The sequence below is a fragment of the Kogia breviceps genome, chromosome 11 (assembly GCF_026419965.1).
Source record: "Kogia breviceps isolate mKogBre1 chromosome 11, mKogBre1 haplotype 1, whole genome shotgun sequence".
NCBI classification, from domain to species: Eukaryota; Metazoa; Chordata; class Mammalia; order Artiodactyla; family Physeteridae; genus Kogia; species Kogia breviceps.
The window spans coordinates 40,489,356-40,505,141 of NC_081320.1; the positions used below are offsets into that span (position 1 = coordinate 40,489,356).

Consider the following 15,786-nt stretch of genomic DNA (forward strand, 5'->3'; position numbering starts at 1 on the left):
TATCCAGAATTGTATAGTTAGTACTTTCCAGAATTTAAACCAGGTATTTTCCCAGTTCCATTCTACATTATATTTTCATTTCATTATTTGAAATGACTTTTGAGTCTTCATTTTGCTTACTTTCTGAAGTTATATGGGGATAGAATGGAGTTGGATATTTTCAGTGACATTCACACATGGGGAAGGAAATTGAGTCCACAAGCTTCCGCGATGTTTCCACGGAGAACGCTAACAACAGGACCAGAAACATCGCTATCCTTTTGGTTCAATCATCTTTTGTAACACACTACAAGAATTAATTTTAAGAAGCCCAATGTTTTCCAAACTTTCACCAAAGGGCTCTGTGGGGTCCTCTAATAATATCTAAGAGACTTCTTACTTTCACTTTCCAAGCCACTTAAGACCAGGAGTTCTGATTGTTCTTTGTGAGAAAATCAAGTGACAATCATAGCTCATAATTTAGGATGGTTTCTTCACGGCCCAGGCAAAACCTAATACACAGTAATAATCATTGTTAATTGCATCTATGACAATGATTAATCGGGTACCAAAGAGGTGTATAAATTGGGAGAAATTATGATCAAGGAGAAACATAGGCCACAGATATTTAATTAATGCTCAATTATTTATGAGTTTAACTTTGGTTAAGCTAATTTTCCTTCCTCTAGACAATTTCCAATTCATCTCCACAAGGAGACCAGAATAATCACCTTCCAATACAAGATTTATTCAGTTCCTTTAATTAAGAGCCTACAGTGACTTCTGCATTCACTCTACGAAGTTTTACTATGAGAGGAAAAGAGCCATTATATTTTGTCTTGAATTAGATATGCCACCATACTTGACTTAGCTCATCTTACTGGAAGCACTTTGAGGGCACATCCTACAGTCTTGTCTTACATCCTGTACAGAATCAAGCCAAGGGATTCACACATAATTACAGCTGGAAAAACACTTATTCTAGGTTGATACTTTTAGCCTTTACCACCAAGACTTTATCACCAAGACCTATCTTTACAGTCTCTAAACAGAAGACCTTCTTGCATTCCGTTTTCATATTGACTAGGAATGTAAAGGGAAGAGCTGAGAAGTAGCCTTAGTCTGCTAGCAGCCAGCCCAGATAAATCATCGGTGGAGATATTGTTTCTTTCAAAAGATATAAACATAAGAGGAAGTCCTAGAGTTTATAACAATTGTGCCAATAAAATTCCATGAAAACCTAGAAATCCAGATGCAGATCAGTAACATATTGGTTAAATAAGCTGTTATGTTCATGCAATGGACAAGTGTACAGACATTAAGAAGAACGAGATACTCTTTTCTATGAGATTCTCTTTTCACTGAACTCATCAGTCCTGCAAAGACAATGTTACGTAATAGTTTTTCTTTAACATTATATCAGGCATCTTCATCTTGTCCTGCATTTATTGCCAGTGTTACTAAAGCTTAGCATTTACCTCTTTCTCTTTTAGACCTATAATTTCTTCTTACTGTGGAAGCATTCATCAATCCCTATTTTACTATTTCTTTTAAATTAGAAATGAATATTGAATTTTATAAAATATCCTTGGGGGATATTTCAAGTGATTGTATAGTTTTGTTCTCTTTTGACCTTGTTATATGGTAAATTATATTTTGTTATTTTATATTATGCTATTTATTATATATGATATGTTTACTAATAACATTTATTATATTATAATTACATTATTATTAAGGTAGTATTTTGTTTCAGATAGACAAAACAACCAGTGGAATAGGAAGCATCTTGAAATTAGATGCAAGAGCATAAGGGAATTGAGATTAAAGTAAAATTGACATTTTGGATCAGTAGCAAAACTATTCAACAAAAGTGGGAAAATATGGCTATCATTAACAAATTCTAGATGTAGCAACTAGTTAAAAGTAAAAATATAATGAAACTGTAAAAGTATCAGGAACCTGGGAGACTTGAAATAAATTATTCATGAGGAACACCTTTCTAAGATACAAAGAAAAAAGGATACATTTAATTATATAAGAATTAAAATTTTCCTCATGGCAAAATGCACTACAAAGGTCAGAAAACAAGCAAAAGAAATTGGGAAATATATTTAGAAATAGATATGCTTTCTTTACAACTTTTGGAAAGTTTTGCTAGATATAGGATACTTGGTTGACGGTTTCTTTCCTTCAACACTTCAAGTACATTGAGCCATGCCATCTGGCCTCTGAGGCTCTTGATGAGAAATCTGCTCATGACCTTCCCGGCAATTCTTCTCTCAGCTTCATAGACTTTCATAACGTACTTTATCGGGTCTTATGCAACAGAACATTTTGTATAGTATTGTGAAGTCAGTTAAGTTGTAACATTATTTTGAGACCAGAATTTAAGGAAAAGGAATTGAATATTTCAAGTGTAGACATTACGAGGTCTTTAAAATTATTACACATTTTCAAACTAGAAATAAAAAGGCCACTGAAGTATCCTACAGATTTTAATTTATAACAAAGTGAATACCAATATCTAATAACACAAGTAAAGAAAAATTTCTTTGGGATCCTTTTTCCTAAGTGTAAAGGGGCCTTGAACTCAAAAAGTGAGAAAACCACTGTGGCTTATCCCCAGCTTTGATGGGTCCATTTCTTGCTCTGACCTCACAGTGCACCACTGTTATGAACTTCACAGAAGCCCTATAGGAGCCCAGCTGGGACCAGGTTTTTGGTCCTTAGAGCCCAGGAAGCTGCTTTTGGTGACCTGACGGCCTTGGACCCACAGTTACCTTGTTTTTTCCTTGTTTCTGCCATTTTGTTGATTTTTTTTCCTCTTTACTCCTTTTTATTTTTCTCTCTTCTTTGCCTTTTTCTCATTTTTCTTTATTTTTCTCTCTGTATCATTTCTTAGAGTTTTAAATTTTTTCTTCTCAATTTTTTGGTGTTTCTTTTCCATTTCTTCTGCTTTGCTTTCTTCCTTTCTTCTTTTTCTCATTTTTATCTTAATTTTAGTTAGTATTGCTAGATTAGTACAGTTCGCATAGTCAGTATTGTTGGTATAGTTAGCATAGTTGGTATAGTTAATACTTTATTAGCATAGTTAGTGTAGTTAGTAGTAGTTAGCGCTGTTGGCACAGTTAGCATAGTTAGCGTTGTTAGTTAGGATAGTTAGCATTGCTAGTTAGTGCTGTCAGTCAGTGTAGTTAGGTCACAAGTATGCAGGGCCTCACAGCCAACTGTGCTGACAAGGAGGCTCATATTGATGATTATGAGATCCTCCACACCATTGGCGAAGGCAGCTTTGCTAAAGTGAAGCTGGCCCGGCACATTCTGACCGGGAGACAGGTGGCTGTAAAGGTCATTAAAAAGAGGCGTCGGAGCTTCTCAACTTTCCAGCAGCGACTTTTCCGGGAAGTGCACAGTATGAAGGCTCTGAATCACCCCAATATTGTAAAACTGCTGGGGGTGATTGACACGGAGGAGACAATGTTCTTAATAATGGAGTACCTCAGTGGTGGGGACATGTACACCTACTTGAACATACATGGCCGTATGACAGAGGCACAGGCCCGAGGCCCGTTCCAGCAGCTGGTCTCTGCTCTGCAACACTGCCACCAGAGGGGCATCGTGCACCGGGACCTGAAGCCACCGAACCTCCTCTTTGATGCCAACATGAATATAAAACTCACAGACTTTGGCTTCAGCAACAAGTGTGATGACAGCAGGAAACTGGACACGTTCTGCGGCACAGTCGCGTATGCTGCCCCGGAACTCTTGCTGGGGCAGAGGTACAGTGGCCCTGCGGCGGACGTGTGGAGCCTGGGAGTAGTGTTCTACAACATGGTAACTGGGTCCAGTCCCTTTGTGGGAAAAGACGTGCAGGAGCTGCGGAAGCAAATCTTAAAAGGGCAATATCCCATTCCAAATTACCTGTCTGTGGAGATAAGGAGTTTATTACAAAAAATGATCTCCCTCAAGCCCAGTGACAGAGGCACCTTACCTGACCTCATGAAGCACCCATGGGTGAATATGGGCCAGAAGAAGCCACTCCAGCCACCCTGTGAAGAGGACCTGGAGGTGACAGTGAGGAGGATTCTGGACTCGATGTGGGACGAGATCCAGGACGGAGGAGAAGGCAGTGTGAGCTCCAAGAAACCAATGGTGGGGTCCTCCATCATAGCTGCAGGGCCCTTCTCCTCCGGGGACCTCAGTGGCAATGAACTCGAGCCTTTTCCAAGCCCTGAGTTGTCCACCCTGGAAACCAGGTGGCTCCACCAGGGAGAAAATATGCAAGAGCAGGAAGACCAGCAGGCAGGGCAGAAGACCAGTGAGCCTGCCTGTCCCCCACCCAGCCTGGACTCAAGGACTGCCACCCCCAGCCCAGCCCACCAGTGTGGCCCTGGAGCATACCCCTGCACCAGCAGCAGGACTGGAGCCCCAGCGGGAACCAGCTGCCCCCTGCATGTGTCCAACACTGGAAGGTCCTCCCACGCTGCACAGCCTGAGAGTATGTCCTCATCCATTCCCTTTGGCCACAGCCAGAAAAAGCAAGGGGTGGCTGGGACAGTCTGGAACTTTTTAAAAAGGCATCTTGGTGGTTGTTGCCAGCTGCCCAGCAAGAGGCGTCGTAATAAAGTGAGCCCATCTGAACCCCATGGGTGACCGAGGCAGGAAGGTCAGGCCGCCGCGCTCCCTGGGACCCGGTCCAGTGGAAGGTGACTGTGTTCTCTGCACGGCTTTCAGAAGCATTGTATCCAAGACCCTGGCCAGCTCAGAGGATGGTCCAGAGCAGCCAGGGCGACTGAGAGGCCACGGTGGCTGCAGGTCCGCCCCTCAACCCTCACCTGGGTGAAACTTCAGAGACTGGAGTGTCATTCCTGTGGCACGTCTCCCCTCCCCCAGTCTTCTGTCTTCCATGTTGGTGGGGGAGGGGGCGGATAGTTCTTGTTCCAAGAACTCCTTGGTTCTTCCAATTCTAGTTAATAAACTTGATGCTCCAGAAGGATGTATCACACTCTGCTTTGCGTCTTCCCTGCACAGAATTGGGGCTGTGCATTTTCCAGTTAGACAAGTGTGTAACCATGTAGTGCTTGGAGTTAATCAGAACAACTAAAGGGAAAAATGACCTAAGAGAATTAGCACAATGACTCCCAACAGCAACAACTGCTGCCCTGCAGGGCAGAAATGCAGAAAGTGTGAAATACCTTCCTGCACTAACATTACCGAACATTTTCAGAAGGGCCGAGGGGAACTTTTGGTCCCTGCAGCCTGTGTTAATGACAACAGAGAGGCCCCTAAGAGGATAAGAAGGTCCCGTGAACCAGCCTGTGCGCGGTGTGGTAAGGTCCCTGTGCAGCTGAGTTTCATGACTGTCACGCAGCAGTTGGGCTCTCCTCTTCCCCCGTGCGGAGGGGCCCTGATGCATGGGTGTATTTTATTTTTTTGATGTGCACCATTTTAAAAGTCTTGTTACAATATTCCTTCTGTTTTATGTTTTGGTATTTTTGGCCGCGAGGCATGTGGGATCTTGGTCCCCGACAAGGGATCCAACCCGCACCCCCTGCACTGGAAGGCGAAGTCTTCACCACTGGACTGCCAGGGAAGTCTCTTTTTAAATTTCATTGTTTTGATGCATGGGTTTGACCACGGGGACTGGATGATTATACTAGATGATCATACTTTCAAAACACTGGATTGGTCAGCGTTCCCTGGTTCCCTGGTTCAATAAGCCCTTGAACACACGGGTGACTGGGCAGGGTCTTCTTCCCAGAGGCCTCTCTCTGGGGGCACATGCTCTCGGAGGCATCACCTGCACAGTCCCATTGGCTCTCGTGTGCTTACAGGTCACTTGCCGACGGCGGAATCCTTCACTGCAAGACACAGAGCACTCTGACCACGTGCCCGTGAACCACCTAAACAAAAAAGTACAGGAGCTTAGTAAAGACAGGTAGGACAGATCCTACAGGAAGTGCCTTCCAAAGGAAAAATCGATCCTAACATGATGACTGTTTCAGGGCCCTCACACGTCTCTCTGGGAATGGGCAGCAGCACAGATAACTCCCAGCCATATGCTCAGAGTTGCTTTTACTCAGAGAAGCAACAGAATCACCACATGGAGACAGCCAAAAGAGGGGCGGGATAGAGCCGTCTTCAAGTATGTGAGGAGCCATGACTTGTGTGGCTTCATAGAGGAGAGCTAGGGCAAAATTAGGTGGAAACTTCAAAAAGGTGGGTTTCAACTCACTGAAACCAAAGGGAAGAAAATATTGCTAAAATCACCTATGTGCTCTTTGTGCTCTGAGGCATTTGCATATTTTCTAATGTAATTGTCATCTTGTTCCCATTCTTACAATGAAGACACCGATGTCCACAGGGTTAAATAGCTATGGTCACATGACTAACATGCCAGCAAAGCTGGGACTGCTTCTAGATTTATCTCACCCTAAAGTTCATAATGATTAAAGGAGACTGAACTAGGAACTGGACACCTTGGAGATATTGAGTGCTCTGTCACTCAAGATGTTCAAGCTGCCACCAGGATGCTGCAGAGTAGGGGTTCCTAACCTGAGCCCCATGGTTCTCCAAGGGAACCATGGACTTGGATGGGAAAAGGATTACATCTTCATTGTCACTAAGCTCTAACGGCAATTGAGTATTGCCTTCAGTTGTAAAAATGCAGGCCACAAAATATAGTAGGAGTAGCAGCAATACCTGTGATTTTGTTACCAATAGAAATCATAGCTGTTTTCACATGACATGAAAATTGTGGTAGGCATCCAAAACAGCAATTACATTCATCACCATTTCAAAATCAATGGTACTAGTAGATCCTATTATTTAGTGTGTTAATAGAGAAGCAAATTTACTACTACATCACATTTAAAACTCCTTCAGTAACTGTATTTCAATATAATTAATTGGCTTCCTTTGTAATCAAGTATATTTTATTTTATAGATTTAAAACCCTTGTTTGAGAAGGGAGCCATAGGCTTCTCTAGACTACGGAGGGCTCCGTGGCACTGAAATGTGAAGGACCCCTGATGGAGAGGGATCTAGGGTTAGATGATCTCTACTGTTTCTTCTAGGTATGAAAGTGTATGACTCTGTTTTTTCTAGGAGTGGCTAAAGGCTTGAGAGTACTTAATAAATAAGGATAAACTTCCCAATGTGAATTCTCACTTTGTGAGAATCAAGAATTGACATAAACCAGTTTTCTTGGATCAAATCCCTCCTAGTTATTCTAGCATCCGTTTGCTGCTTCCTGAGGGACAGATGACTCTTGCACAAGCTCTTCCTTTGAAGGATAGGAAGAGCTCATGCCAGAGTCAAGGTGCCTGCAGCACTGGAAGACAGGTCAAGGTGCCTACGGTACCCACGGCTCTTCTAAGAACGTGTTCCGAGGCATCTCCTTTGTTTCACCGTGTGACCATGCCTCCCACTTCTCCTCCAAGGCACAGATCATGGATCCGGGGTGGGCATTTGCACAGAGCAGTGAGCTGGACAACATTATGTACACCTCCGATTCCTCCTCAGTAAAATGAGGTTGATAATAGTGTCTGCCTCACAGGTTTGTGCTCAGTAAGTGCTACTACTGTTTGGTTTTTGTCTTGGTTTGTTTTTTTCTTTGTTTTTACTGTGAATTTTGCCACTGTGAGCTAAAATATTGCCTACCATATCAGTAAACAAAGGATGTTGCAGCCATCAAGCCATCACATGGCTGCCCTGACGGTGCACCACCCGGAGGAGACTCAGGATGAGACAGCACAGGACACTGGCCCCAGGCAGTGGAGGTGCACATCAAAGGAATGATTTCAGTGAGCCCAGACTCTTGCTTCTTCCCCTACAGACAAAGGCGCTAAATTCCTTAACTTGAGATAGCTGGTTTTCTTTAATTAACAGTAATCTTTTCATGTTCCAACTACCTGGTCTTTTGTTGCAAAATCTCCTATATATCGTGGCTCCCCAATCCGCTCCTTGCCACTTCAGAACAGTTTCTCAACATTATCTGGGATGCTATGTCCCAAGCTTGAAGTGCTCAGAATGTCTGTCGAATAAAACATACCTCTCCACTTTTAGGTTGTGTGTTATTTTCAGTTGACAGCATCATTGGTCAATTATCTGCTAGGGACTATGCTATTCAATCATTCATTCATTCATTTAACAAATATTTTTAGAGTGTGCAATGGGGCAATCAGTGTGCTGAGTGCTGGGGATAACTTGTTAATAAGCACACCAACTGTGGATTTGCTCTCCTGGAACTGATGGTCCAGTACGTGGGCAAGACAGGCAGATTGTGGTAAGAGCTGTGCAGAAGAATGACACGGAAATAGAAAAACATATAGCACAGGGGTCTGGTTTAGTTTGGGGCCTAGGTGGTTTCCCTGAAAATAGATGAATAGGAATAACTAAGTGCAAAGAGAGGAAGCAGTATGTGCAAAGGCCACGAGTCAGGAGACAGAACGGTATATCAAACCGACCAAAAAGACTATTGTGGATGGAGATCCAATAACCAGGCTGGGGGCTTCCCTGGTGGCGCAGTGGTTGAGAATCCGCCTGCCGATGCAGGGGACACGGGTTCGTGCCCCGGTCTGGGAAGATCCCACATGCCGCGGAGCGGCTGGGCCCGTGAGCCATGGCCGCTGAGCCTGCGCGTCCGGAGCTTGTGCTCCTCAAAGGGAGAGGCCACAACAGTGAGAGGCCCACGTACCGCAAAAAAAAAAAAAAAAAAAAAAAAAAAAAACAGGCTGGGAGACACAGCAATGAGGCAGAAAGGCAGCCTGAGACCCAAGCACGGAGGGACTTTTATTCTTTCACTCATGTATTCCGTGAGGCAGCAAATAGGTACTGGGCATTTACTTACCATGTGCAAGGCATTATTTTAGACATTGGGGGACAAAATGAACAAGATAGACACAGTCCCTATGCCAGGAATTTTGACCTTTGTCTTAAGAAGAAAGGGAAGGCATGGAAGGGTTTTTTTTAACATCTGTATTGGAGTATAACTACTTTACAATGGTGTGTTAGTTTCCGCTTTATAACAAGTGAATCAGCCATATGTCCACATATATCCCCATATCTCCTCCCTCTTGCGTCTCCCTCCCACCCTCCTATCCCACGGCTTTAGGTGGTCACAAAGCAGCGAGCTGATCTCCCTGTGCTATGCGGCTGCTTCTTACAATTGGTAGTGTATATATGTCCATGCCACTCTCTCACTTCGTCCCAGGTTACCCTTCCCCCTCCCCGTGTCAAGTCCATTCTCTAAGTCTGCGTCTTTATTCCCGTCCTGCCCCTAGGTTCTTCAGATTTTTTTTCTCAGATTCCATAAATATGTGTTAGCATAAGGTATTTGTTTTTCTTTGTGACTTACTTCACTCTGTATGACAGACGTCAGGTCCATCCACCTCACTACAAATAACTCGATTTCGTTTCTTTTTATAGCTGAGTAATATGCCATTGTATATATGTGCCACATCTTAGGTTGCTTCCATGTCCTGGCTATTGTAAAGAGAGCTGCAATGAACACTGTGGTACAGGACTCTTTCTGAATTACGGTTTTCTCAGGGTATACGCCCAGTAGTTGGATTGCTGGATCGCATGGTAGTTCTATTTTTACTTTTTTAAGGAAACCCCATACTGTTCTCCATAGTGGCTGTATGTATTCACATTCCCACCAACAGTGCAAGAGGGCTCTCTTTTCAACAGAGGAGCATCGTGATGAGTTTGTGTTTTCTTTAAGTTTTTTGTTGTTGTTGATCTGAACCATTTTTAAAGTTTTTATTGAATTTCTTACAATATTGCTTCAGTTTTATGTTTTGGTTTTTTGGCCTCGAGGCATGTGGGACCTTAGCTCCCCAACCAGGGATCGAACCCCATAGGCCCTGCAATGGAAGGCAAAGTCTTAACCACTGGACTGCCAGGGAAGTCCCATGAGTTTGTGTTTTCAAAGATGGTTCTGCTTATAGACTGGACAAAGCACTCTAGAGAGGAGATAAAACTCAGGAGGCTCCTAGAGTGGTCCTAGTGAGGAATGATGATGGCTTGGACTCCATTGGTAACAGTGGGAAATTGACAAGAAAGGATGGAAGTGAGAGGAAGGGGGGAGTTTAGGATGCTGTCAATGTGATCTGGAACACTGGGGACGGATCAGATTTGGTGGAGATCATGAGTTTGACTTTGGACATTTTTAAAACCATTGATTTGTGTTGTCTGTGACACAGAAAGGTTAGTAATGCTTTTACCCCTGGGGGTAGAGTCTAAGGAACTGTGCTTTTAACTTGTGCCTCTCATGATCTGGCCTACTGCCTTATCTGCGGGGTAAACCCATGAAATGAGCTTCACTGTGCTCTTAAGGTACACTGTGAGTACAAGAAACAGATTTGGGTAGCAATTAAGAACACAAGCTGTGAAATCAGACTATCTCAATTTGAATTCTGGCCCTTGTAACACTGAGGCCTAGGGGAGTTGTTCCAACTGTAAGATAGAAAGTGAACGACATCAACCTCATAGGTGACTGTGAAGTGATCCACATAAAGCACTTAGCAGAGTGTCTTGTACGGTACATGCTAAACAAATCTTCCTGGTTGAGTTATTAAATCCAAATGACTGTGCATTTTAAAAAAAGCCAAAACCTGATACCGATGAGATAAGAAGAGTGACTACACACACCTCGAGGGACAGTCCCGGATGTTACAGGGCTGGACCCAGCCATCGGCTCCTGGAGATGCTCACAGAAGGCCTCACTCACTTCCTGCCCATTGGCCATTACGCACTGGGGTCTCTGAACTCGGGCTCCCAAGTGGCCCCAAGTGGCAGAACAATGTGTCCAGCTACCAAGCTCCCAGAAAGTCTCTACGGAAAGGAAATGAATGTCACGACAGCCCCCTGGATGAGAAATGATGAGGGGCTGGAGACAACCTGGCCAAAGACCACTGCCAGCTGTTTTCTGGTTAGCTGCCTGTCTGGTGCTCTGAGTAGCACACTGAGAATAAGCCACCATACAGTGCAAGGGAGTCCTTTAAATCTCCTTTTCCTTCAATTAGCTTATTGTAATAACTGGTGGGAATGGCAGCCAGAATGGGGCCCTTGGACCACAGCCTGGGAGAGGGGCTACTGCGGACCAGCTGGATCTGCCAGAAAAATCTCAGAGAGAAGCCGGAGGTATCCTGTGCAGTGCGCTGGCTCCTCAGGACTCTCCAAGCAGAGTCAACAGGACAAGAGTGGAGGGTCTCTCAGGGGATGCCCTAATGGGTTCTATTTCTCCAAAGTGGATCAGGCCGAGAAATGAAAGATGTTTAGCAGGGAGTAGGGATTAAGCAGAAATGTTAAAGTTGCATTTCAATTCCATTCTTACTTTTCCATTAATTCTGAATCTAAACTTCAGATTAGTCCTGAAAATGAATACATCATTTGTCCTGGAGACATCTAGAAAGGTGAAAATGGGAGTTTCCTTTAGAAACGTTGAAGCTGACCCCCTCCAATAATTATAGCGTTTTTTTCTTTAATCCCCATTCTAAGCAGCCTTTCCCTTCCCCTTTGACACATGGTAAAAAGATAAGGTAGGACACGATGATGACACATTTGTGTATGATCACAGAAAGTGCCAGATTTCTCGTAATTATCACAATTGATAGCTACCAGCTGTGTCCACAGGCTCCCTCACAGAGGGACTGATTCCTTTAACTTAATTGTTTTCCCGGTTTTCCTTTTGATTTAGGAATTTTTGTCCTAAGTTGCAAACGGTATCATTTGCAAAGGAGAAGGGAATATATTTTTAGTTGCTCCCCCAGGATTACAGTTTATTCAAAACAAATTTTAAAAATAGCTAAGTTTATTAGGAATTTTCCAGGTGATAGGTGCTGAGTTAAACACTTTAACATCAATTTTTCATTTAATCCTTATGGCCATCTTGTGAATTAGATTAGTTTTACTTGCAGAGGTGGACACTTAAAAAAGCTAAGTGACTTTCCCAAGGTACTTCAACTGGATTGGAGCCCAGTGTGCCTGTCTCCAAATATAACTCTTTCTACTCTGTCATATTTCACAAAGACACCTTGACGATTCAAGGCAGGACACATGTGCATTTCTTTAAAAAAATGTGGTTTTTTACTGAGGTATATAATTCATATACAATAAAATGCTCAGCTATCAGGCATGTGGTTTTATGAGTTTTCACAATTGTATGCACTTATGTAACCGTGATCCAAAGCAAGGTATATAACATTTCATCACTCCCAAAGTTTCCTCCTGTCTCTTTTTTAATCAACTTCTCTCTCCTCCCAGGCAACTACTTCTTCATTTCCATTAATATACAACAGTGCTATCTGTTCTTGGTCTTCATACAATATGTACCCTTGTGGGGGTTTTTTGCGGTACGCGGGCCTCTCACTGTTGTGGCCTCTTCCGTTGCGGAGCACAGGCTCTGGACGCGCAGGCTCAGCGGCCATGGCTCACGGGCCTAGCCGCTCCGCGGCATGTGGGATCCTCCCAGACCGGGGCACGAACCCGTGTCCCCTGCATCGGCACTGCACCACCAGGGAAGCCACTGCGCCACCAGGGAAGCCCATCTGTTTGTCTTCTTTTGCTTAACATAATGTTTTTGAGATCCACCCATATTGTCGTGTATATCAGTCATTCATTCTTTTTATTTATTGCTGAATAATATTCCATTGTATGAATACACCCACAAAGTTACACCCTATTCTCACAAACATTTCTGATTTTCTTAACTCTACCTCACTCCCTTGACCTCCTAAAGAGCTTTGCAAGCTGGAAATACCTAGATTAGGTTCTTGTGACCAAGTACTGATACGTGTGGAACAAAATATTTGTGAAAGAAGACAAATGAAAGAATCAATTCCACAGTTCTTAGCACATCTTCCCTCTATTAATATTTACCAAGTTAGCAATTGTTTTGCAACTAGAAAACCAATGTCTGCATTACCATAAATAATGATGCAGATTTGGGATATGAGCTCCGTGGGCTTCCTCAGGACTGATTTTTTTTTTTTTTTAATGTTCAATATGGAAGGAAAAAGTTGAACCCCAGTAGGTTCAGGAGGAAGGGAAAAGCTGGCTGGACGCCTAGGAATAATTTTACTTATTGCAAAGTGCAAAACATGGAGGGTCTCTTAACTAAATCCTTTTCTTAGCACATGCTTTACCACCAGAAAATCTGCAAATTAATTCCAAATCCCAGACCCAAAGGTAGGAGTTCTCTTGTTGGCCCATTACTGTTGGTTCCAGTGTTGGATGCCTGGAGCATATGCTGTCTATGGTCCTTGGGAAATAGAAGTTTACTGCCTGACTGTTTGTTCTGAGAAAAAAAAAAGGAACACTTGTTTACCAATTAGAAGTTATCTAATTCTTGTTCCAGCTTGGGTGTTCTTAAAGACGACAATTCCTGGGGAATAATTCCTTTGCAATAGAATGCTCTGTCCCAGGACACTCAGGCTCACACAGATCTGGGAGCCATGTGTGGTGCTGGGTGTGCGGAGTGCCACGGGGGCTTAGTCAGAGTTATTAACTACGCTAACAGGTAGCATCTCTGCATGTTTTCAGGGTTTATAGCCTAACTAACAAGGTAGGAAAAAATACATTCACCAGAATTCCAAAAGGGAATGGAGGAAGCAGCTGGGGCTTATAGGGCTCTTCCCCTCCAGAGAGCTTTGGGAACAGAAGAAGGGGTGATGTTTTATAGGGGACCTATAAATGAAAATCATTGAAATGCTCCGGGGTGCCAGTGTTTCCTGCAGGCAAGCTTTACGTGCATCCAGTGCCCTGGTTTTTACCTCTGGTATCCTGTTTTTATTTTTATTTTTATTTTATATTGGAGTATAGTTGATTCACGATGTTGTGACAGTTTCGGGTGTACAGCAAAGTGATTCAGTTATACATACACGTGCATCTATTCTTTTTCAAATTCCTCTCCCATTTAGGTTATTAAAGAATACTGAGCAGAGTTCCCTGTGCTATACAGTAGGTCCTTGTGTGTTGTCTATTTTAAATATAGCAGTGTGTACATGTCAGTCCCAAACTCCCCATCTATCCCTCCCCCCAACCACGCTTTCCCCAGGCTAACCATAAGTTCATTCTCTAAATCTGTGACTCTGTTTCTGTTTTGTTAGTAAGTTCATTTGTATCTGGTACCCTGGTTTTTGTGGCTGCCACCCAAGGGATGCTCCTTGATCTGGTGGCTCTGTTGGCCAGGGCTGGAAGGGGTGGGTGTAGGGTTAGCAGTGGGATGGAGGGGTGGGAGGGTAGGGAGGAGGTGGGGGGTGTTGGCTTCCATCCCTGGGTCCCACAGGACTGTGGCAATTAGAGAGGTAGTTCTTGGCAGGCTACCACCGCCAGGGCACCGCACAGACAACGGACTGAAACACACCCCCAGTCTTTCTATGAAGGAGGTCTCTTTGCTTGTCCTGGAGCTTTGGCCTGAGGGGCTGGCTTCAGGTCTGGCTCACATTTAGTGGCCTATGGAGCTGCTTTCAAGGAATGTAGGCTGTAGAATGTAGCGCCCCTTGGCGCTCTCCCTCTGCCTCGCACCAGCTCACCACTATCACCCAGAAAAGGAACTTACACAATCATTTGGGACCCTGATTTCAGCAGCTGCCACCCAGGGGACCCCTCCAAATCTTCTGACGCTGGTGAGCATCAGGGGTTACACTTACAGTCCCACAGGACTGTATATATCTACATACTTAAAGGAAAAACTGATCCTGAGGGTCAAGCTTGCAGTCAGCCTCAATCTAGGTTCTGAGAGCCTCCCGTTTGAGACACTGACAGGTCTTAGCACATCCTCAACTATGAGGAGTTATTAAATACATACAGTAAGTCCCCTGCATACAAACCTTCAAGATGCGAACTTTCAAAGATGCAAACGTGCGTTCGCATGTCCAATCACGTGTTAGTTCACGTGTCTAGAGTACATTGTCACATCACATGCATCTTGTACAAGTGGTTGTGCTTTTGTGTACTTTACTGTACAGTACTGTATAGAGGACAGTTGTACAGTATCTTTATTTCAAGCCCAGGATGTCTGGAAGCAAGCGTAAAAGCAGCAGTGATATAGCTGGTACTTTTCAAGGTAATGTACTGTAAGATTAAAAATGTTTTCTTTATTTTTTGTGTTTGTTTTTTATGTATTATTTGTGTGAAAAGTATGATAAACCTATTACAGTACAGTACTATAAAGCCCACTGTCTTAGTTGGGTACCTAGGCTAACTCTGTTGGACTTGACAACGAATTAAACTTACGAACGTGCTCTTGGAACAGAACTCGTTCATACGCAGGGGACTTAACTGTAGGAGGCTGCTTGGACAAGCACAAAGGTTAGAGAGACAACCAGGAGCTGAGGCAGAGCTGAATGACAAGGTTCATCTCCTGCATGAGGCTACTCCTTCAAAACTGGGAAAGGTTGTTGCTTCATCTCTATAGAAGCCAACACAGAGGCACAGAGTGGTTGAATGGATGAAAAACCAAGACCCATCCACATGCTGCCTACAAGAGACTCCCTTTAGATGTAAGGATACACACAGACTGAAAGTGAAGGGATGCAAAAAGATATCCCATGCAACTGGAAGTTAATAGCACGAGGAAAACTGTAAAATCACACAGATGTGGAGACTGAAAAACATGCCACTGAACAACCAATGGATCATCTTGCTTTTCTAGATTTTCTTGGGGACATAGCACATACGCTACCTAAGATTGACCTTCGTGATACAGTGGATGCTCTCGTGTGCTTCTTGAGTGCTAGTTCAATGCCTTTTTTTTTTTTTTTCCTTAAGGAGACTTTCTCTCTCTCTAAAGTAAGA

The 15,786-nt window shown here is 43.6% G+C and overlaps 1 protein-coding gene and 1 pseudogene across 4 annotated transcripts in view; one reads left to right on the plus strand and one right to left on the minus strand.

Annotated features, from left to right (window-relative positions):
• Nucleotides 1-2,459: 2,459 nt before the first annotated feature.
• The window catches only part of LOC131765356 (stabilizer of axonemal microtubules 2-like), a 115,800-nt gene continuing 102,473 nt past the window's right edge, over nucleotides 2,460-15,786 (minus strand). For 3 of the 4 annotated variants that reach the window (XR_010835485.1, XR_010835486.1, XR_010835487.1), the window contains one exon: nucleotides 4,734-5,885. The gene's annotated coding sequence lies outside the window, so the exon portion shown is untranslated. Of the gene's footprint in view, nucleotides 5,886-15,786 lie in introns of all 4 variants that reach the window. The other variant, XM_067007396.1, reaches the window with a different exon arrangement.
• Nucleotides 3,190-4,635, plus strand: LOC131765346 (serine/threonine-protein kinase MARK2 pseudogene; annotated as a pseudogene).